This window comes from Zingiber officinale, chromosome 4A (assembly GCF_018446385.1).
Source record: "Zingiber officinale cultivar Zhangliang chromosome 4A, Zo_v1.1, whole genome shotgun sequence".
In the NCBI taxonomy this organism is placed as follows: domain Eukaryota; kingdom Viridiplantae; phylum Streptophyta; class Magnoliopsida; order Zingiberales; family Zingiberaceae; genus Zingiber; species Zingiber officinale.
This window is the reverse complement of record NC_055992.1, coordinates 28,251,268-28,274,163: the sequence shown is the minus strand read 5'-3', so window position 1 is coordinate 28,274,163 and position 22,896 is coordinate 28,251,268. Positions and strand designations below refer to the sequence as shown.

The 22,896-nt window shown below is 38.7% G+C and overlaps 1 pseudogene; it reads right to left on the bottom strand.

The window, feature by feature from the left end:
• Nucleotides 1-15,795: 15,795 nt before the first annotated feature.
• On the bottom strand, nt 15,796-17,658 carry LOC121972319 (annotated as a pseudogene).
• Nucleotides 17,659-22,896: the final 5,238 nt, after the last annotated feature.

The following is a 22,896-nucleotide window of genomic DNA, read 5'->3' as shown; positions in this document are numbered from 1 at the left end:
GGCGCCGTTACCGGGGAAATAACTAGTAGTGTGTTTATTTTAGATTGATCATTGAGTGACTTTATTTGTTAGCATGTTGATTGATTTGATTGCTTATTTCTTTTGTATTTTCATATTGGTTTGTTCTTGAATTATTAAGTGCTTTTACTGTTCATAATTTCATGTGCTTGAAACTTTATACTTTTGAGTCTTCTAATCTTGAGTTTTAGTGTTGTAGTGAAAAACAGGAGATTTCTTTAGCATGGATCTATATTTTCAGAATTTTGGAGGTGGAATGGAAAATCAGTATTTTCAGCCTAAGTATCAATTTTACCTAAACATGGATCAACAAAATAGGTATGAGTCATTTTCAAATAGTTTTAATGCTAATTGGGTGGATAATTCATGTTTCAGGTATGAAAGTGCACAAGGACCATTTATTGAACCATATCCAGCTTACCAAAATTCATATGGATTTCAAGAAGTTTCAACGTCTTCTATGCCTAATTCTTTTCAACAAAACGAATTTCAGATGGATGAGTCAACATGGAAACTTAGGGAGATTATGCAACAAATGAGTGAGCATCAAGAGCAGCAATACTCAAGGATACAGAACATACAGAATCAGCTGGATCTAATTGCATCATCCATTCATCAGTTACAAACACAAAACACCAGTGAGGAGTTGGATTGTGGAGCTCTTGTCAGGCCTGACACTGCATCTACTTTTTCACTAGATTCTTTAAGTACTTTTTATTGTTGTGATGATGTAGTTGAACATATTTTTGATTCTACTAATGATGTTGCTCTAGATGTTGGAAATGATGTAGGATTTGATGTTGAAGATGATTTAAGTGTAGGGGAAGGCTTACTGGAAGCATTATCTCAAGGATCACCAAGAACTGAAGATGTAAGTGTAGGGACTTGTGCTATGGAGCCAAGCACCCAAGAATCACTACATGAGGATGTACATTCACCAGAACCACAGTTTGAGCCATATCATGATGAAAAGGAGGTAACAATCACTATTCCAGGTATTTTTCAACAAGACAAGGTGATCAATTTTTGTGATACATCAGAAAATTTAATTGAGGTACCATTCATTGATTTTGTTAGATGTGATCCATTGTTTTATACATTTCCTACCAAGACTAATGTTCTCCTATTTTCTTTTTATCCCACATGTGTGTGGGAGTTATTTTCCCTTATTGATGTTGTCAGAGAATACAAGTTTCCAGAGTGGATGCTTGAACTGATCAGCCTCCGTCCTCCAGAAAGACTTTTGAAAGGAAAAATGAAGAATAAAAAGAATTTTAGTGGAACTACAATGACACCTCTACCAGTGTGGATTTTGTTGCTAAATCTTCTTCGACCACCGGAATTGAAGGGGAGTTTGTTCCAACTTAATTTTCTTTTGAATTTTAATTCATGCTTTGTTAATAAATTCTTTTGATACATTTCTTTAGTTACATACTTTGCACTTTGCATTTTGCTTTCATACTTTGCATTTTGTCTAGTATACATAGCATTTCATTTGAATAAAAGTTTCCATAGGAGTTTTCTAAGTAATATTTTTAAGATGGTAAGAGCTTCTTAAATTTGATCATCAATTTTAGGTCATATGACATGATTGAATGCTCTACATACTTGACATTGGTTAAAATGGTGGTGGATTCCAATTTGATCAATTGGGCTTGATTGCATATAAAAATACCTAGAGAGGACCACTTTAAGCTTAAACACTATTTTATCTTTGTGTGACATGTACTCATAGCAATTGAACTCTAGAACTTGCTTTGCTTCTCTTCGAAGTCACAATAGAAAATGTGTGCATGGAAATGAAGGATTATTTTCATTCTTGATCCCTCATAAATTCCAATTTCCTTTCTTCATAATTTTCTTAGAACATTTTTTCTCTTGCACTTTAACCTTTGCTTACTTTTGCTTGGTTCATTTCATTGAGGGTTTTGGTTGATTATCTTGATGAGTTAGATTGTTTGATGATGGATAGAGTTAAGTGTGGGGGGAAATTAATCTATGCTCAAGAATTTAAAAGAAGAAGACAGTGATGGTTGATTGTGTTGTGAAGTGATACTCAATTTAAGAAATGAAATTTAAGATCTGAAAGGAAACAAATGAAAACAAAAGAAGATGATTGCTGGAATGACAGAAATGAATATAGTCCAGAAATTCAAGCAGTGCATATTTTGCAGGAAAATGTGGCAATTTTGTGCCAAATTGGGAAATGGATTGTAGCATGTAGAGTTGCTAGAACTTGTAAACTTCTCAGTTATGCTTTGTAAAGGGTCTTAAGAGACAAGATGAGGAAGTATTGAAATATCTTGTGGCTAAATAGTGGCAATTGGCACAAAGACCAGAATGTGCAAAAATGGAATCAGCATGGGCTACGCAGAGTGAAATCAAGGTTATTGGTTCATTAAAAATTTTGGAACTCACTTGCTAACCCAGAATTGACAAAGGATTGTCTTGCTTCAACAGAGCTACGAGGTTTTTAGACAAGAAATCTGATACTAGACAAGGAAACTAGGCTGAAAACTGAAAATGGATCAAATCTGTAGCTTAAGTTTTGGACTGTTATTGCAGCAGGAGAAAGCTCAAATTCAAGCTGAATTTTCGTGCCATTGTAGGAAAATGTGGTTTAGTCTTGCTGAAGATCAAATGAAAGAGGGAAACAAAATTTTATAGGGGCTGGACAGAAATAAAAAAATGAGAACTGAAATTGCTCTTTAGTGCAGTAATTAAGGCAGGAATGGAAGATTCTGTTCTTTAGTTTTGTTGGTTCAGAAGTTGGATGTATTAAACCAAAGGAGCAAGAGTTTGAATCTTAGAATTCAATTTTACAGCAATTTAATCCTAATGGTTTTTATGAATGTTGTAATCATAGCAGGTTGTAATTTAAGGGTTGTTGATTGGCCAATTTTTGAATTCTAAGGGACTGATGTAGGAGCAAGACTTAAAAGTTATGAGGAGTTGTTGAAAATTTAAAAATGTGGAATTTTGTATAATCTGCAAATACGGAATGTGGAACTAAGTGTCATTTCCTGGAACTAGAAGCTGAATCTATTTCTCAACGTGAAACTGGATATTGCAACAACTGGAATTACAAGAGTTAGATTTCAATGCACATAATCAAGATTGAGTGGAAAATTTGTATGATCATCTTAGGCTTTGACACTTCTACAATTTCCTTGAAGCTGAATTCAATTATTTCCCTTAATGTTTCTGAAGATTGCAGAATTCAGAATGTAATGGCATATCTAGAATTTTGGAATTGGATGTGGAATGCTGGATATGGAATCAGAGCTTAGCATTGTGCCAACTTTTAATGTTGATTATGAACAACAACAATTCGAAGTCCAACTCATAATTCTCTATTAACCATGCTGAGATTACTTTGAATTCCAGTTGGGTTGTTACCTTAGAGGATTGCAGATTTCTGATAAAAGAGAAAATCAGAATACTTGAAGTTCTTGAATCTAAGTTAGCTGTGATGCATATTTGAAGAGCATGCTTGCAGAATGAGGTTGTTAGAAGATCAGAGGTTTGACAAAAAGAAGCAATAAAATGTTACTTATTGTATCAGGTGCAGAAATCAATCAATGAAATGTGGAAAATGGTGTATCAACAGAAAGTGTTGTGTGCCAATTGCAACATGTGGTGTGCTTAATTCTTTGTGTAGCTTTCTGAACATGACATAACTAAAGTAAACTTATTATCTTTTCATTGACAGATGACTTCAAGAATTACCAAAATCTGAATTTTCCATGATACAAGTTGCAACTACCTTAACTTTCAGTTCTGAAACTTAATTCAAGAATGAACTTCAAGTTATTTCAATACTTGAATTCATTTGAATTGGGATGTTATTGCTGATTAAGACTTGGAACTATTGGAACTATCTGATGTATGCAAAAGAAACTGCAATGTGGGAAACAAAGAAAAGTGAAAATTTTTGTTCAAGGCCAAATTGGAAACTTGTTTTTAGACTTTTGGAGAAGCAAATACCATAATCTGTTCAGCTCAGAATTACAGAAACTCGCATATGCAGATTTTCTTCATAAATCAACATTGCCTATAGTACCAATTTCTCTCTTCGCTGAACAGATTAATTCGGTATCTTTTAAGCCAATAGATCAGAATTTGATAACCTGATAGGCAGCTTAAATTCTTGTAGCTAGAAACAGAAGTTGATGTTGTAAATTGGTGAAGTTGCTAGATACTTTAACTATCCTTATCACTTACATTTCGTATGCTGAAAGAAATTAAAGAGGAATTTCTGAGTTGCTGCATGTGTGCCAAACATTCAAGCCATTTCTAACCAGAAATAGTTTGAATCTTTTCTCATATCAAGTTTGTGTTAAATGGTGCCTTATTTCAAATTGAATTCTTTGTGATTTTTGCTGGAGTGACTTTGAAACTCTAATTCTGTCTTTAGCTGCAGATTTTTAAAACCAGCCTTAGATTCTGTAATTGTGGAAATTTCAAAATATGAGTTCTATTTTATACCAGTGCAACATGTATGCATTTTTCAAGCTGTTTAGGAGAGCTGGAAATTCTGTTATAAGTAGATGAAATGTGGCAAGATCTGCAGAAACCAGTAAGTTTCAAGATGGTTCCTCTAACTCTGTTCAAAATTTAATTGAGATATGTAGAAATGAAATTCAGAAATCAGATTTGTTTCTAAAATTAGCAAGTGTGTGCTAAGCTCTTCCTACAATTGTGTAGTTAATGGAAGACTCAAGTAGAACTAGGAGTATGTATTATGAATGCATTCATAATCTGTTTGATACACAGGAACTTACAGGAATCTATAGAAATGGAAATGGTCTGTAATTCTAATCAGTTTAAGTGCAAAAACTTACTGAAGTTTTTGATTAGTAACTGATTTCTGGAACTTATCTGGAAAACTGAATACAAGGGCTTGATTTTAGTGAAACATTGAGCAAAGATTATTGAGATGTCTTAACAGATGCTGCTGTAGGTGATCAATGAAGCTGATATTTATGAGTATAGAAGAAGAGAAGTTAACAGCAGGGAATGTTCAGATTGACACAGAAACAGAGAAAGTGAGGAAATTTGAAGAATGAAAAGGAAAACAGTGGCTTTTAAAGTGTGTTAAGAATTGGAAAGCATGATGTTCTTTATTGTCCGAGACGGCCAAGTTTAAGTGTGGGGGAGGGAGTTCTTCATAAATTGATGTGAGATTGTTTTATTTTTCAAATGTTGGAATTGTTGCTGGAATTGAAGTGGAAAAATAGAAAAAAATAGGAAAGAGAAAATTGGCAAATTAAAAGATGTATCAAAGGTGGAGATAGAGTATCAAGATTCTTTGTTGGTCATCAAATTGAAGGAGAGGTTAGCTTGATATTTTGAATTGGTGACAACAAATGGCATTCATTTCTTTTTACATCAAATTGGTCAACTCATCAAGTATGAATCTCCAATATTCTTATCTTTTCAATTTTTCATTGAATTCTTTTCTTTTACCTACTTCATTCACTTTTATTGTTCTTCTTGTTTTCATCTCAATTCTTGATGATAAATCCTTTTGATTCATGTATGCTATGTTTTATAGTGGTGGAGAATTAGAAAATAAGCAAGCTTATGGTAGTGAAATGTTGTGAGTGACATTGAGTGAGCTCCACTTATATGCATTTTTGAGTATGAGAGTTAGAATAGGTAAATTCCTTGTGAGATTGCAACTTGCCTAATTTTTCAATTGGATTGAAACTACCATACCTACTGATTGTTGTTTGGATCGTATTCATGATTGTTTGTGATCTTTAAGATGATCTTAGTTAATTACCTTTTACTATCTTCTAGGTATTGCTAGGGGAATTTGTATGGAGGTGATTTTTAGTTTTCTTCACTTGAATAGGGGGCGTCCAAGACTAAGTGTGGGGGATTTGATAACCATGATTTTGACTATATTATCTTGATTCATAATGCATGTTTTTAATGATATTTTCATAGCTTAAAGTCATATTTACTCTACATTTCATAATTTCATTTTATCTTGGACTTAATTGTAAATTAGCCTATTTTCATGGTATTTGATGCCAATATTTGATTATTATTTTATAGGCATCAAAAGGGTCATGGACCCTATCAAATCAGCCGACATTTGGACTCAAATCTAGGGCTAAATGAGGCGATCAAGCTTTGAATCGATTTGGACCGTCCATTGAAGATCGGAGAGATCTGAGTCATCCATCAAGCATCTGGTCCATCTGACCTAATGGGGAGTAGATCTGGACCGTAGATGAAGATCAGTATTGTTGGATCGAATTTTAGGCCATTTTCCACCGTTGATCAAGCTCGGAGAGTTCTGGACCGTTGGATCAGATTTGAGGAGGATTTAAATGCCGCGAGGAACTACGGTGCAGATTGGGTTTGGCTTCCTCACGATTTCTTCACTGTAGCTTCTTCTTCTCTGCCGCGATGTCGAAGTCCCTGTTCCAAATTCCAGATTCAGTTCTTCTCCTTCTTCAACGAGGACGATCTTCGAGCTTCTATCGTCCATCTCCCGAGATCAGTGAGTGCCAGAGGGAGGTTTCTCGGCGCGATTTTGGATTTTTTCACTGCCGCGATCCTGAAAGAGGGAAGTTTCTTGATCAGCGATCTCCGCGTCCACAAGAGCTTCGAGGGAGGTTTCTTGGAGTTTCTGATCTTCTTTCCGGTCGTCATTTCATAGCAAGGCTAGCTCGATATCATCAATTGAGTTGGTTTGTGAATCACAGATTCATCCTCTGTTCTTCGGATGAATGGGATTACCAGTCGGATTTGAGCTTGAGGAGAGGTTTCCAAGAGCTATGAACATCACCTGATGATAGTTGGGAGCTAGAGATTAGTAATTGGGTGCTTGATGGGAGGTTTCAGATAGTATCTCTGCTTCACGGCAGATTGTTGATGTTTAAACTTAGAGATGGTTGTGGAATGTTATTGGTTTCTGTTTTCTTTCGATTTCATACACCTTTGCTCAGATCTTTAGATCTGATAGGTTAGATTGCAATTCCCGTTTGATTTCTTAGTTTGCTATCAATTTCCTTCAGATTTCTGTAATCCACATCCAGTTAGCATACTTCCTATTTTTGTAATTTGATTTTGATTCCTTAGCGTTTGCATTCTGAATGTGTTCAACTTCTGGTAATCCGAATCTTGTTTAGCTATGTGATTAGTTTGTAATCTAGTTTTTGTCTTGAATTCCATGTGTCGGTTTATACTAACAAGTATTTAGTTTTAATCCTTGAATGTGCGATCAAACTCTTGATTTAGATATCAGATTTTAATGACTGTGATTGAGTTTGAATGTTGAATGAATCACTTAATTTCCTGATTGTTTACCTCTGTTTAATTTTGTTGATTGTGGGAATGAATTGAAGATTTGGTAATCAAATTAATTATTGAATTAATTGTGATTGTGAATTGGATGCTATTTCAGTTTCTATAAGTGTATGTGGTTGAAGAGAAATGCCTAATATACCTTGTAATAATAGAATTCAATTTGAATCAATACTAGAATTTGCACACATTAATTAGTTACCTTTGGAAAAATATGACTTGAGACTCGTTAATATAACACTTGTCTTAATTTTAATGAGTTTCAATTATAATTAATTTGGAGCGCCTCGTGACATGCAAAAAGGCCGACACCAGTCCACCCTGTTACGGGTGACATTTGACGATACCAAAGTACGCAACTCCTTATGTAGGGAACCGTAGTGACTTCAGGTCTAAGGACTATTCATACCAATAGTCACATGAGAATGTTTATGACACTCATACCACGATCCATGAAACATTTTTATGGCGGGTCATTCAGTATATATTCTATAATATATACTCATGTGTTAACCTGATATCACATATCCATGACTTGTGAGATCAAGTCATCCATTGACCTACATGCTAGTCTTAACGTATTAATATTGTCCTTATATATTAATGCTCGACTAGGAATAATTTAGAGTAGTATTCTCTACAATATCTCACTGTCAATTCAACTAATTGATATATTGTAGATTAGAACCTTCTATTCGAGGACATTATTATACTTATTCAATCGACACTCAACTAAAATAAATATAATAACCATAACCTTTGTCTTTTATTAATAATGATATATGATACAACATGAGCCCTTTACAATCATCTCATAATTGGTACTAGGGCTAATACTAACAATCTCCTAGCACTAGTGCCAATCACTAAGGTATCGAATACCCATTGACCTGGTGTGACCATCATGCTTTCCCTATGCCAAAGCTTTGGTCAAAGGATCCGCAATGTTTGCATCGGTTGGGACTCTACATATCCTTACATCACCTCTATCGATGATCTCTCGAATGAGATAGAATCGCCTGAGTATGTGTTTAGATCTCTGATGAGAGCGAGGTTCTTTAGCCTGTGCAATAGCCCCATTGTTATCACAATAGAGGTCTATTGGGTTCGTTACACTAGGAACAACACCAAGCTCTGTAATGAACTTCCTAATCTAAACAGCCTCCTTTGCTGCAGCTGATGTAGTAATGTACTCGGCTTCTGCTATAGAATCAGTTACTGTGTCCTGCTTTGAACTCTTCCAGTTCACAACACCACCATTTAAGCAAAATGCATACCCTGATTGCGATCTGTAATCATCCTTGTCAATTTGGAAGCTAGCATCGGTGTAACCCTTTACAACAAGCTCTTCATCGCCTCCAAAGATCAAGAAATAATCTTGAGTCTTTCTCAAGTACTTAAGAATATTCTTGTCTGCTGTCCAGTGACCTTCACCTGGATCTGACTGGTGTATGCTCGTCATGCTTAATGCATACGAGACATCGGGGCGAGTACAAAGCATGACTTATATGATAGATCCTATAGTAGATGCATAAAGAATCTGATCCATGCGGTCCCTTTCATTCTTAGAAGAGGGGCATTGAGTCTTCGAAAGACTCACACCATGTGACATAGGCAAAAATCCCTTCTTGGAATTCTTCATGGCAAAACATTTAAGCACTTTATCAATGTATGTACTCTATCTTAGGCCAAACAATCTTTTAGATCTATCTCTATAGATCTTAAGACCTAAAATGTAGGCTGCTTCACCTAAGTCTTTCATTGAAAAATAATTCCCAAGCCTAGTCTTCACTGACTAAAGAGTAGGGATATCATTTTCAATGAGGAGTATGTCATCTACATACAAAATGAGAAAGATGACTGTGCTCCCACTAACCTTCTTGTAGACACAAGGTTCATCTTCATTCTTAATGAAACCAAACGTTTTGATCACATCATCGAATCAAAGATTCCAGCTTCTAGAGGCTTGTTTTAATCCATAAATGGATTGTTGCAACTTACATACCTTTCCAGGATGCTCTGGATCTACAAAACTCTCAGTTTGTGTCATATACACATCCTCGAGTAGATTTCCGTTAAGAAATACGGTTTTGACATCCATCTGTCAGATCTCATAATCATAGTAAGCAATAATAGCAAACATGATCTGAATGGATTTAAGCATCACAATTGGTGAAAAGGTTTCATCATAGTCAATACCATGAATCTGCTTGAATTCTTTAACTACCAATCTACCTTTATAGGTATGCATATGCCCATCCATGTCAGTCTTCACCTTGAAGACCCACTTATACCCAATGGGTTTGATCCCTTCAGGTAGATCAACCAAAATCCATACTTGGTTAGTGTACATGGATTCCATTTCGGATCTCATGGTCTCTAGTCATTTCTCAAAATCTGGGCCCTGTACAGCTTCCTGATAAGATGTAGGCTCATTGAGACTAATAAGCTCTACATCACCATGGTCAGACAAGAGAAAAGAATATCTCTCAGGTTGACGACGGATCCTATCAGATCTGCGTAGAGGTTGTGCTACTTGAACAGGTTGTTGCTCCACAACTTCTTGTGGTGTAATATACTCATGACCCACAACATCTTGTGGTACCTGTTCAATGCCCATCAAGGTGTCAGTGCTAGTTTGTGTATCTTGAATTTCTTCAAGATCGACTTCACTCCCACTAGTTTTTCTAGAAACAAACTCCCTTTCTAGAAATACACCAATTCTGGCAACAAACACCTTGCCATGCGTGGGATTATAGAAGTAATATCCCTTTATCTCCTTGGGATATCCTATAAAATAGCACTTGTTTGATTTAGGTTCTAGTTTATCTGAGACTTGTCATCGAACGTAAGCCTGACAACCCCAAATCTTCATAAAAGACATCTTGGGACTCTTCCCTGTCCATATCGTATATGGTGTCTTTATGACGACCTTAGATGGAACTCGGTTAAGTGTGAAAGCGATTGTCTCTAGAGCATGTCCCCAGAAGGAAGTAGGAAGATCTGTATGACTCATCATCGATCGTACCATATCTAATAATGTACGATTCCTCCTTTCTGATACACAATTCCATTGTGGTGTTCCAGGTGGAGTGAGTTGAGATATGATCCCACACTCAACGAGATGATCATGAAACTCTTGGCTAAGGTATTCCCCACCTCGATCTGATCAAAGCATCTTAATACTCTTACCAAGTTGGTTTTGTACTTCATTCTTGAATTCTTTGAACTTTTCAAAGGATTTTGATTTGTGTCTCATCAGATACACATATCCATATCTACTGAAATCATCAGTGAAGGTAATGAAGTAATAATAGCCTCCTCTAGCTGCTATTCTGAAAGGGTCACATACATCAATATGTATGAGTTCTAACAGATCATTAGCCCTTTCGCCGTGTCCACTAAATGGAGTCTTTGTCATCTTGCCTTGAAGACAAGATTCGCATACCTCATATGATTCAAAATCAAATGAGTCCAAAAGTCCATCCTTATGGAGTTGGGATATGTGACTCTCATTTATGTGACCTAAGCGACAATGCCAGAGATATGTCTGGTTCAGATCATTAGATTTGAACCGTTTGGTATTTATGTTATAGATTGGGTTTTCAAAGTCTATAACATAGAGTCCATTTATCAAAGGTGCACTACAATAAAACATGTCATTTAAATAAAGAGAGCAACATTTGTCCTTTATTATAAATGAGAACCCCTTTTTTTGTCTAAACAAGAAATAGAGATTATGTTTTTGGTTAAAGCAGACACATAACAACATTCTTCTAGTTCTAAAACAAGCCCATTGAGCAAAGATAAGGAATAGGTTCCTACAGCGATAGCTGCAACTCTTGCACCATTGCCTAATCGTAGGTCCACTTCGCCCTTTGTCAAAATTCTACTATTTCTCAGTGCCTGCACATTAGTACAAATGTGAGATGCACATCCGGTATCTAATACCCATGAAGAAGAAATAGATAGATTGACTTCTATAACAAATATACCTGAGGCAGAAGTCTCACTTTTCTTCCTTTTCAGTTCCTCTAGGTACCCCTTGTAGTTCCTCTTCCAGTGTCTGGTCTCACCGTAGTGGAAGTAGGTTTCTTCCTTAGTAACTCCACCTTTGGGTTTCAGTGCATGAGCCTTGCCCTTTCCTTTGACTTGGGTCTTACCCTTACCTTTAGGTTTCCACTTGCCTTTGCCCTTAGATACCATCAAAATGGAACTAGGCTTTACCTTCTTAAGGTTGATTTCAGCAGTTCTCAACATGCTTAACATCTCATGCAGTGGTTTGTTAATTTCATTCATGTTGTAGTTCATGGCAAATTGACTATAATTGTCAGGCAACGACTGCAAGATAAGGTCAGTCGCCAATTCTTGACCTAGTGGAAATCCCAACCTTTGTAGATTTTCCACATACTCGATCATTTTGAGCACATGAGGCCCTACGGGACTTCCTTCTTGCATTCTGCATTGAAAAAGTGCTTTAGAGATCTCGAATCTCTCATGCCTTGCTTGTCCTTGATACAGTTGTTTAAGATGTTCAACCATATCATAAGTATCCAGGTTCTCATGTTGCTTTTGAGGACTACTGCATCATCTTGATGCTTCTTGTAAGCATCCCTATCTGCTCTAGTGACATTAGCGGGGGGTGCTTCAGGAATAGGCTGCTCTAGGACATATAGTTTTCGTTCCTGCTCGAGGACTATTCTCAAGTTTCTATACTAGCTCAGGAAATTAACTCCATTGAGCTTGTCCTTATCAATGATAGATCGCAAAGAGAGGGTATTTGTTGTACTTGACGACATGGTAATCTACAACAGTGAAATGCAGGTCTTAGTATCATATATCGATCATTTAATTAGGTCTTTAATTAAATGATTCTCCCACTAAATTCTAAAGCTTGATAGAAGCAAGTCACTACTAGCTCTAAACCCATAAGCAAAGACATTCTAGTGGGGGCAAGATCCACATTATACCTCATCTTGAGTTAGCTTTGGCTAATCGCCCAAGAGTTGTATAAATAGGTAGGCAACGTGTACCAATTGGACAAACTTCATATTATACTTTTCTTGAGTTAGCTTTGGCTAATCGTCCAAGACTTGTATAACTTAGGTAGACAACGTTTACCAATTACATCCTATGTAACTCTTGTATCCTTAGGTGAACAACACTGTTTGTTCATTTTTTTCATCTTATGAAATTCATATTATAATTCATCTTAGGTTAGCTTTGACTAATCACCCAAGACTAGTATAATATGATTTACATCTCATGGGTTATGCCTTTAAGTTCTCAATCCAATTGAGGTAACTTAGTTAAGTCACATCCAAAGTTCAATAGTCGGACATCACAATTGTCCTGTCGCACTCTACCAAGATAAAATGAGTCACTTTGTTTTGACAAACCTAACTACAGATGATCAAGGTAGTAGTGAGTACCAAACTTTGGTAGACATATGAAATAGACTTACTTACGATAGCTACACATGCATCACATACATCATGGCATATCATTGCATATATCAACATATACACAAATTTAAACATGACATGGTTATAGCCCCCATAAACTACAATCTTCTCAAGCCAATGAGAAGAGCAATAAATCAACCTAGGTCCAAGCAGCTTCTCCAAGCGCTTCCTTGGTTGTCGTGTGTTGTTGTCCTTCCTTCCTTTTCACCCGTCGTCCAAAAGACTAACTCTTTCTAATTTTGTACATTACAAAATCTAAAGAAACTCAAGTTACATTCGAGTGTAGTCAATTTTACAACTAGAATGAAAAGAAGAAGGTATGACACGCATGTCGTATTATGAATTACAATATTACACACATCCAATCACATTGGGGTCAAAGGGCCATAACCATGCACCATGTCATTTATATTCACAATATACTAATGACATAAAATTTACTATGATTGGAGCAACTAATTATGAGCCGCAACGCCACGGCGGTCCCGCTTGGGTCAAGACTCAGGATTTGGGCGAGACTTAGAATCTGGCCCAAAACTCACAGTCTGGCCGAGACTCTTGATCTGGCCGAGAGTCTTGTGTGGTCGAAACTCACAATTTTGCCAATCATCGAAAACCCTATCATGCAATTTCTATATCATATATAAAAATTACTAACAATTTAGCATATCCCTTCGCAAGTGACTCTGATACCACTGTAGGGAAATAGGTTGCTAAACATGCAAATGTGCAGTGGAAAAACCTATTTCCTCTAGAAGATCCATGCGAAGGGAACATAATATTATACTAAGTTAGATCTAAAGACATGATAGAGTTATACCTTTGAAGTGTGCTCACGATCTCCCGACAGCTCGGATCACAGCACGATCAATTGTTCGCGCCTCTACGGTATCCACACGAACAAGCCTTGTCTTCGATTGTCTCACAAACAAAGCAAGATGGAGATCAAAACACCTAAGGTTGTGCTAGCAACCTCAACTAGGAGTTTTAGCCAAGAAGAGGGAAGGAGGAAGAAGAAGATCAAGGAGACCTTTCACCTTCTCTAGTGATGAAAATCTTATGAAAAATATCATCCAAATGATATTTATAGCCATCCCATTGAATACCAAGAGTCTCCACCCTTTCATCTTCTAATCCAATGGCTCAAAATCAACCATTCAATCCAATGGTTGAATTTTGACCATTCAACTTCTTTGGTGGACTCAAGTTCACCCAATGAGTCTAACCCATTGATTCCCATGCAATTCGACTCAATCCAACAATTGGATCTATTTGAGTCTAACTCAATGAGTCCAATTCGGATTACACTTAATCCAATGAGTGAGTTCATTCGAGTCTAACTCAATGATTAATCCAAAAAGTCTAACCATCTCATGATTGGCTCTTAGGGCTAATTACTAACAATTTCTTCATACGAAGAGCATCAAATTGACTTTTTAATGTTTGAACTCATACCTTTTTTACTTTTTCTTTTCCTTGATACGAGACTTGGAGTTTTCCCCATGATTGCTTGGCTGAAGTATCACTTGAGATTTTCTCAAAGTCATCCTCATCTAAAGCTTGATAAATGAGGAAGAGAGTCTTCTTGTCTCTCTTTCTTAAATCCCTCAAAATGTTTTTTTTTTAAGTAAGAGATAGCGTCGAGTCATTATGCGGTTTAACGTAGCCTTTCTCCATGACCTCCCATACATCATGAGCTCTAAGAAGCGCCTTCATCTTGATACTCCAATTATCATAATTACTCGCCATAGTGCCAGAACTTGAAGGGAGTCATATCTCTATTAGCCATAGGTTTAATACCACTTTGTTGAAAACAAAGAATTGTGGGAGAAGAAATGCACTCTACGTGGAAGAGGAGAATAAAAAACTGAAACGTGAACTCAACTTTCGTTAAAATGTTAACATATGTATAGGCTTATTGGATAACCAATACTCTCGGATACATTGAATCTAGATCCTTTATCATTTGTCATCTCTTCATATTCTATCTATATCTTGTCACAAACTCTCATTCTTATTAAGAATTGTCACCTCAACATATTCTATATCTTGTCACGAACTCTCATTCTTATCAATAGTTGCCACCTTATCATATTCTACCTTTATCCACAATTAAGTTTAATTTCCAACACTAGATCTCATTTTGTAACCAAGCCAACATTTCAAGTAAAATAAAGGTTTCAAAACAAGTTTAAGTTCTTAGCTTAATGATCCCTCTTCCACAAAGTACTTTTCATTCCAACAACAACAACAACATAAAGATCGAACATTTATTAGGTATGAACTACTCACTGTTCTATTCCTGATCTCCATTAATTAATCAACCTAAGGATCCATTGTAGGCCTAAGGAAAGATCATACAGTGGATGGAGCAATATTCCTCTCCTCGCATTGCAAGACACGATCTTTGCCCAGGACCTAACGTATATAGTTGTTGCTCTATCTTTGCCTAGGACACGATTCCTGTGCAAGCAGTGCCCAGCGTGACATAAGGGGTGAATGACGATTATTTTAAAATGTTATCTTAACTTAAGATATATAATGATATTAATAAATGTCATTATAATAATTTATAAAAATAATATCGCTAAATTCATTTAATATATATATATAACTTGAATTTAATATTTATATATCATCATAATTCATCTATCATTTAGAATAAAAAAAGTATAAAATTTAAAGTGCTAATAAGTGACGTTATAATTATAAAATGTGTCATTAAAAGCGATATTAACTTTTTAAAAGTAATCAATTGTAATAAGTGTTTTTTATAAGGACATTTTTTAATTAAGTTAACTCACCGACTCACTTAAATAGGTGCCACGTGATTAGATGGAGGGTTTGCAATAATGAATTGTGCAATGATAAACATACGATGACTCATGACTCGAAAATAGAACAAAGTAAAAAAATTTTAATTTTTTACTTAGAAACACAATTTATTCCAGTTTGCCCCTTTATTTATATAGCACAATGTATAATTAATTTATAGGCCTGGCGTGTAAGGAACGCCGGTGGATGGTATCCACGAGTCGCCGGACAAGAAGCTTCCGACGGTGAATTTTTCAGCTTCAGACGAGTTATTGATCACGTGATAACCACTCCAATTCACCCTCCTACTCGTGTCGGCGCCGGTGCCAGTGTTCATGAACTCCCCGTAGTACAACGTGCTCGGTGGGGAGCTGCCATTCCACTCCAACCACCCCGCCGGGTCGATCAAGTCCTCCAGCTTCGTCTTCATCACCACCGTCCTCGAATACTCCCTCCACGGTCGGCCGAGGTACGTCCTGAACGACCCCTGCACCGGCGCGAGGTCGGATGCTGCAGCCACGACGGAGTTGTGGATCGATATGCCGGTGGGCTCGTTCGAGCTGCTCCTGCCCTGAGCCGTGACAACGTTCGCTTGGCCGTTCATAGGCCGCCTCACGTAGAGGTTGCAGTTCTGGAAGACAACAGCGGCGTTGCCGAAGATGAAGTCGATGGTTCCGTAGACGTCGCAGTTTCGGTAGAACTGTCTTTGGGAGTGGACGTAGAGGGTGTCCTAGTAACCCTTGAAGCTGCATCTGTAGAAGACGGAGTGGTCGGACTTGGATAGGAGCGCCACCGCCTGTCCCTTTTCCGGCCCGGCCGTGTTTTCGAATGTCATGTCGCGGGCGATGAATCCGTTTCCTGATACGCCTAATCAATGTACATTGAATTACAAACATTAATTAAACGGATCCTGACCAATTTGAAGAAATATTAATTAAATAGATCAATAATACGTAAGTCCTAGAAATTATTGATACATCGAGTAAAATGAAATCAAATAGTTTTAGAAATTATTGATTAATTAGAAGCTAGCAAAGGGAAAATCTATTTCTTGTATGATTGTTTAATTTTGCAATTAATTAAACTAGTACTTTTTATCGCTGGTAAAAAAACTACAACTAACTGTTAGTTAGTTAGTTAGTTGATGTAAACATTATATATATAACTAACCGAAGGTGGCCGATTGAAAGGTGCGGTAGCCGCCTTTAACGCTCCTGTTCCCCATCACCACAGTAGCATCTATCCCGTCGCCGGTCATCATTAAATTCTCCATCGAGTTAGGAATCTCCACGTACTCTTCGTAGACGCCGGCCTTCACGTGAATGACGAACCTCGCCGTGCTTCCTCCCCTCGCCTTGGCCGCAGCCGCCACGGCTTCGACAATGGATTTGTAGTCGCCAGAGCCATCCTTCGCGACCACGAGATCCGATTTCACGTCCGACGCCGCCAGTAGCTTCTGGTCGGCCGCCGCCACCCACTCCGGGAACAATAACCCCAAACGGCGGCGCCGTTTATGCTGCCCACCGGCGGCAATCAGCATCGCGTTGTTAACGGCGAGCAAGTTACTGATCGACTCTGTTAGCTCGCCGTCGTCTATCACCGGCGCCGTCAAACCGAGCTCGAGGAAGCCATCGCGGCACGTGCGCTGGTTCGTCATGGCGGCGCTGAGCCACGTCTGTGCGTCGTGACCCGGGCGAACCTGCGACCGGTTCACTAGGCCGACCGTATCAGCCAGCAGCTCGACGCAGTCAGTCCAGGCCCGTCTCCTCGGCTCGTCGAACTGGTTCGGGTTCCTCTCCCCGGCCCGCTGGTGGGCGAGGACGGCCCTCTCGAGGGTGGCCCGGTGGAGGAGATCACGGAATCCATTCCAAGTCAGCGACGACGACTGCTCAAAGACCGAGTCGGACCGATTGACCATGGAGCTGCACACGTCAGGGTAGGGGGTGCGGGAACAATATGACACCATCGGCTCGCCGTAGCAGTGTTCTAGCCGTAGCAGCAGCAGGAGGAGGAGGAAAGCTAACAAAAAATTCGCCATGGATGCAGAATTCGCAGAAACTTTCTTGATGAATTGAAGAATAAGTAATTAAACGTACGGCTGCATGCATGCATGCTCTTCGTTTATATAAGGTTCAGGTTCAGGTTCAGGTTCAATTCGTTTGTGATCAATATATTATGAAATTGGATAAGTGTAAATCAATACAAAATTTATATTTCGACGATCTCATTCCTTGTATAATTTATTTGTGCTTATCGATCGGTCAATTTCATTAATAACATGATCAATATATAATTATTTGATTGGATAAGTGTAAATCAATAAAAAAAAATATATATTGATATTTTATTTGATTTAATTGTCATATTTACATGATCTCCGTTCCTTTCCTTGTAAATATATATATATTCAATTAGAACAAATCGTACGTGCTAATTAAGGAAGGTCAACTTCATTACTAAACAGTACTTTACTTAATTAATATTATTATTCTGTAGATCTTAATTGATTAGGCTTGACTCATTCATCTTATCGGACTTGGCATGAGCAACTTGGCCTAACTAGGCTTTGGTCATGCCCGATTGATTTGATTTGTTAGGATTGATTATGACATTAATTTAATTTGTTTGAAATTATCAAGTTAATTAATATATAAGGGTTGAGCATGCATGGCCTATATATGTTACGCTATTGATGAGTTATTTACATGTCAGTGAATTTGATTAATTAACAGTTAATTAATTGATTAATTAGCTAATTAATGACCTTCTTGATTGATGCATTTGTGAAATACAAAGGTTTACTGATTTAATTTATTTAACTCTAAAGATAATTAATTGGTTATAATTAGATAATTTGATTAAGGATTCATTGAATGAGTAATCAAATTTATAGGTTATTAAATATCAAGTTAACTACTTGGTAATTAATAATCAATGGAATTACTAATAGGATGGGTAGCTTGATTTGCTAGTTCACATATTATAGATCCTTAGATATACTTCATATCCTGCACTTATAGGATTTGAGCTCGATGCAAACCTCTAACTTGAACACGGTTAGGACGTTCTACAGTTGAGAGATGGATATCTCTTCCTTGACCTCTTTAGTTCCGTTGATCTTAGTTCATGATTTAACTTTGATTTGTGTTGATTAGGTAGCTTTTACTTGCTTACCATGATTCCACTTGATTTGTTTCCTAAGTTGATACTTGGTTGCTTGTCCTTATTTTACTCTACCTGATATCCATGCAGTCTTTGTTATCAATGTTATTTATTGTCATTTATACTCTGCTATTTTGTTAGTAATAATGTACCATAGGATAGTTGGTTGCTTATACCCTTGGGTCGGTGTGATTGTTTACTACTTTTACTTGGTTCTCGTTACATTACTTATGTACCCCGACTGCCCACGAGACAGATCATGGTAGCGTGGTTCGCTTGTAGTTAGTAGTTTATTTGTGTACCTTGACTGTCCACGAGACAGGTCGTGGTAGAGTGGTTCATCTACAATCAATAGCTAGATAGCTACTTACATATCCTGGTTGCTTACGAGATAGGTCGTGATAGCTTGGTTCGTTCGTTTAGTAGTTTTTGCTATGAACCTGAAGTTGTCATGAGACAGATTATGATGCGTGGTTCATGTGTAGGTCCCGGTGCAGCTGACACAATGGGGTGAATTGCCCTGAAATTATGATTATACCCTTCTTGTTCTTTCGACTTGAGTTAGACAAACACTTTAAAAATAAAAAGAAATTATTTATAAATAAATACGAGGCTACTGAGATTTACTTGGTTTGTAGTCCGGAATGTTTCTAATCCAAGGCAATGTAAGCACTAGTAAAGTCTCCTTCTTCTAGCAAAGTCGGAGGCGGAGAAGCCTCGTACAATGTTTGAAAGTATGAATTGTAAATACGAAAAATAAAGTTGAAAATGAAGTACAGAAAGTGTTGTTCTAAATGAAGAGAACTAAGACTCTATTTATATTCTACTAGTTGAATTCATCCGTAGCATGACGTGGCATCTCTGGGCGCCTAGAGTGGGTTTGGGTACCCCAGTGGTGCACTTTATCTATTCGCAATGGCTCTTTAACGACACGATGATAAGCCTTTATCGGTACCGGGGCACCTAGATCAGTTCGGGTACTTGGACTATTGCTGGTGTGGACCCAAAGTTTATCCCCGCTGCTACTTTCGCCCAGAGGGGCCTGTTCGGTACCAGGCTAGTTCGAGCACCCATACCTAGTATGGGCGCCTAAACAAGTCAATATAGAGTTGACTTGTCTTGCTGTTTCTTCGGTCACTTGGGTGATTCTCTGGCCATCCAGAGTTGAGCTCACCTGAACGCAACTCCGACCTTCTCCTCGAGTAGGCTTCCTCCCCGGTTTCTCATCCCTCATATCGCAACGTGCATCCTTCTCGCTCCACTGGTGTACTTTTCCGTTGATTCTCGTCCCTCAGATGCATCGAGCACGTCAACTTGCTTCTGTGCCATCCTTCTCGTCTGCTGGGTCTTCCACCCGACTTCTTATATTCCTAAGTCCTTGTACACTCAGACACAAGACATCTACTACATAGGACCCAACTTAACCTTGTTGACACTAGAACAAAATTACTAAAAGACAATGGTGAAAAACCGTTGTAAAAGACCCCAAAAATCTGTAAATCGACCCATTGAGAAAAATAGGGACCTCAAAAGACAACGGTTAAAAATTGTTGTTGCTTTAAGGAAAAAAACATTTAAAGTTAGAAGGGTGAAGTAGAGGAAACCAGGATGGGGTATAGTCAGTCGGACTTGGACCTCCTTCGACTAGACTTGAAGGGGAGGCTTGTGATACGGCGTATGATGGTGGGTCCGATAAAGCCAATCAGGTGGAAGTCAAGGGGAAGTGACAGTCAGAAGCCAGAGGACGTGACCGTCAAAAGTCAAGGGGATGAGACAGTCAATAGAGGGGGTGGGACCTCTGGAGGCCGCTAGTCATATAATGCCAGGTCGGGATACCCAGATCGGGATTCCAGATCTGCAGTATGAGGAACAATTAAGGAAAAGCTTGAACTGTCTCTACCGTTCGGGCTTTCTCAAACTGGGCTATATATACGAGCTTGATACACTCGATCGAGGTCTCACAGACCGCTCAGTTATACCTGGGTCGAGTCCTCCGACTACAGGTCATCAGGAGCTTCTCTATCCATACCCGGTCGGCAGGGCACTACACGACAACGGAGCTAGAGAATCGTAACTGCTTGTTAGGGAATAACTGTTGCACGTCAGGGTATATTTCGATGGTCTGTGGCTCTTTGCTCATAGAACCTTCCTCCGACCTATAAGAGAATGTCATGTGTCATTCATCGCTAGACAGGTCCAGACACCCGACATTCCCTGACACTCGTCAGATTCCAGAAGTATGCACTGTATATAAAAGAGAGGTCCTATCCCTTACGTAGGTACACTCATTTATGTTTTCACACTTATCGTCTACTTTTTTCCTTCCGTATACTGTTCTTATGGGGAAAAAGTACCTGACCTGAGCGTTAGAGGGCCTGCTTCGAGGACTTTATCCATGGTTCTTGGCCTCTAACGTTTCATGTGCTTGTCTGAATGTGTGCAGAGCTCCTGTACCACCATCTTAGTCATCACCCCTAGTCAACAACCCGGGGAATCCTTCTGAGGGGTCCCACACGAGTAGGAGGTTTCATCCACCCTCCGTCAATGGCAGCGACAACACATCCGACCTTCGTTTGACTCAAATTCTGGATGGGATCAATTGGTGTCGTCTGTGGGAACACATTTAGCTGTTCTGGAGCGTGAAGATGGAGGACACCAGCAAAATCAACGTGACCATGATAGCAGGAGAATATGAGCTATTCAAGGAGGCCAAGAGGCGTGCAACTTCAGAAAAACAAACCACTGCTTCCCGACCACACAAGCTGCCCGAAGTTTCCAAAGATCTGACGCATATTTCTGACCGAGGATCTAAGAGAAAGCAACCTAAGGAGTTTCCCCCAGCCTTCTATAGAGAACCCGACCTGAGTTATTATCATCGGAATCCCTGTTGCTATAACAACAAGAAAGAGCAATCACAAGTGTCTATGGCAGAAAGTTCTCCGCCTAGGGACTCGAAGAAAGGGAAAGCTATAGTCCTCAAGGAAGAGTCTCGAGTGGAACTTGACGAACAAGTACCCTTCTCCCCAAGGGTATTAGAGGAGAAGCTGCCCAAAGGGTACAAGCCTCCTACTATCAGAGAATATGACGGTAGCAAGGACCCAGAAGATCATCTATGCAAATTTAAGAATGCTGCAATGTTACATCAATACAGTGATGCCGTCAAGTGCTGGGTGCTCCAGAACACTTTGTTTAGATCAGTACAAAAATGGTTCGATGTATTGCCACATTGGTCCATCACCTGCTTCTAGGACTTCAAGACCGCTTTCTGTTGGTGCAATATTCCCTAGGTTAAGGTTGACCTAGTTGACTAAGCTTGAGTTGGCTCAAGTTTGAGTCTTGATGTTTGACATTACACAATACATGGAGATTGCAGGTACAATCGTTCATCTGGGGAGATTGTTGGTACAATTCCCCTCTGATCAGGGTCTGATCAGTTTGGGTTGAAGAAGAGTCACGTAGGTCAAGGTTGACTAGATACTTGACTGGGAAAGTCCTAACTGGAAGGTTAATTAGGCAGAAGGAAAGTACTGGTGAATGAAGCCAGGTGAAAGACCTAGTGAGTGAAACTAGACAGAAGGAAAGTCCTGGTGAGTGAAGTCAAGCAGTTTGAAAATCCTGGTGAGTGAAGCCAAGTGAAAGTCCTGGTGAGTGAAGCTAGGCAGTTGGAAAATCCTAATAAGTGAAGCTAGGTAGAAGTCCCAGTGAGTGAAGCCGGGCAGTGGAAAACCCTGGTGGGTGAAGTCATGTGAAAGACCTAGTGAGTGAAGCTAGGCAGTATGAAAGTCCTGGTGAGTGAAGCCAGGCAGACTGAAAAGTCCTAGTGAGTGAAGGTAGGCAGAAGTTAAAGCCCTGGTGAGTGAAGTCAGGCACAGGAAATCTAGGTGGATCAAGGCCGATCGGACACCTGGTGTTGGTAAGTCCAAGTGGGTCCTAGAGGACCGGACACTTGGCACGAGGAGGGTAAGTCCAAGTGGGTCTTAGAGGACCAGACATTTGGCACGAGGAGAAAAGTCTAAGTGGATCAAAAGGATTGACCAGACACTTGGTGAGGGAGTCTAGCAGGTCGAGGGTGACTGGATGTTGGTTTAGGGGACTTTGGACTTGGTTTTGGGCA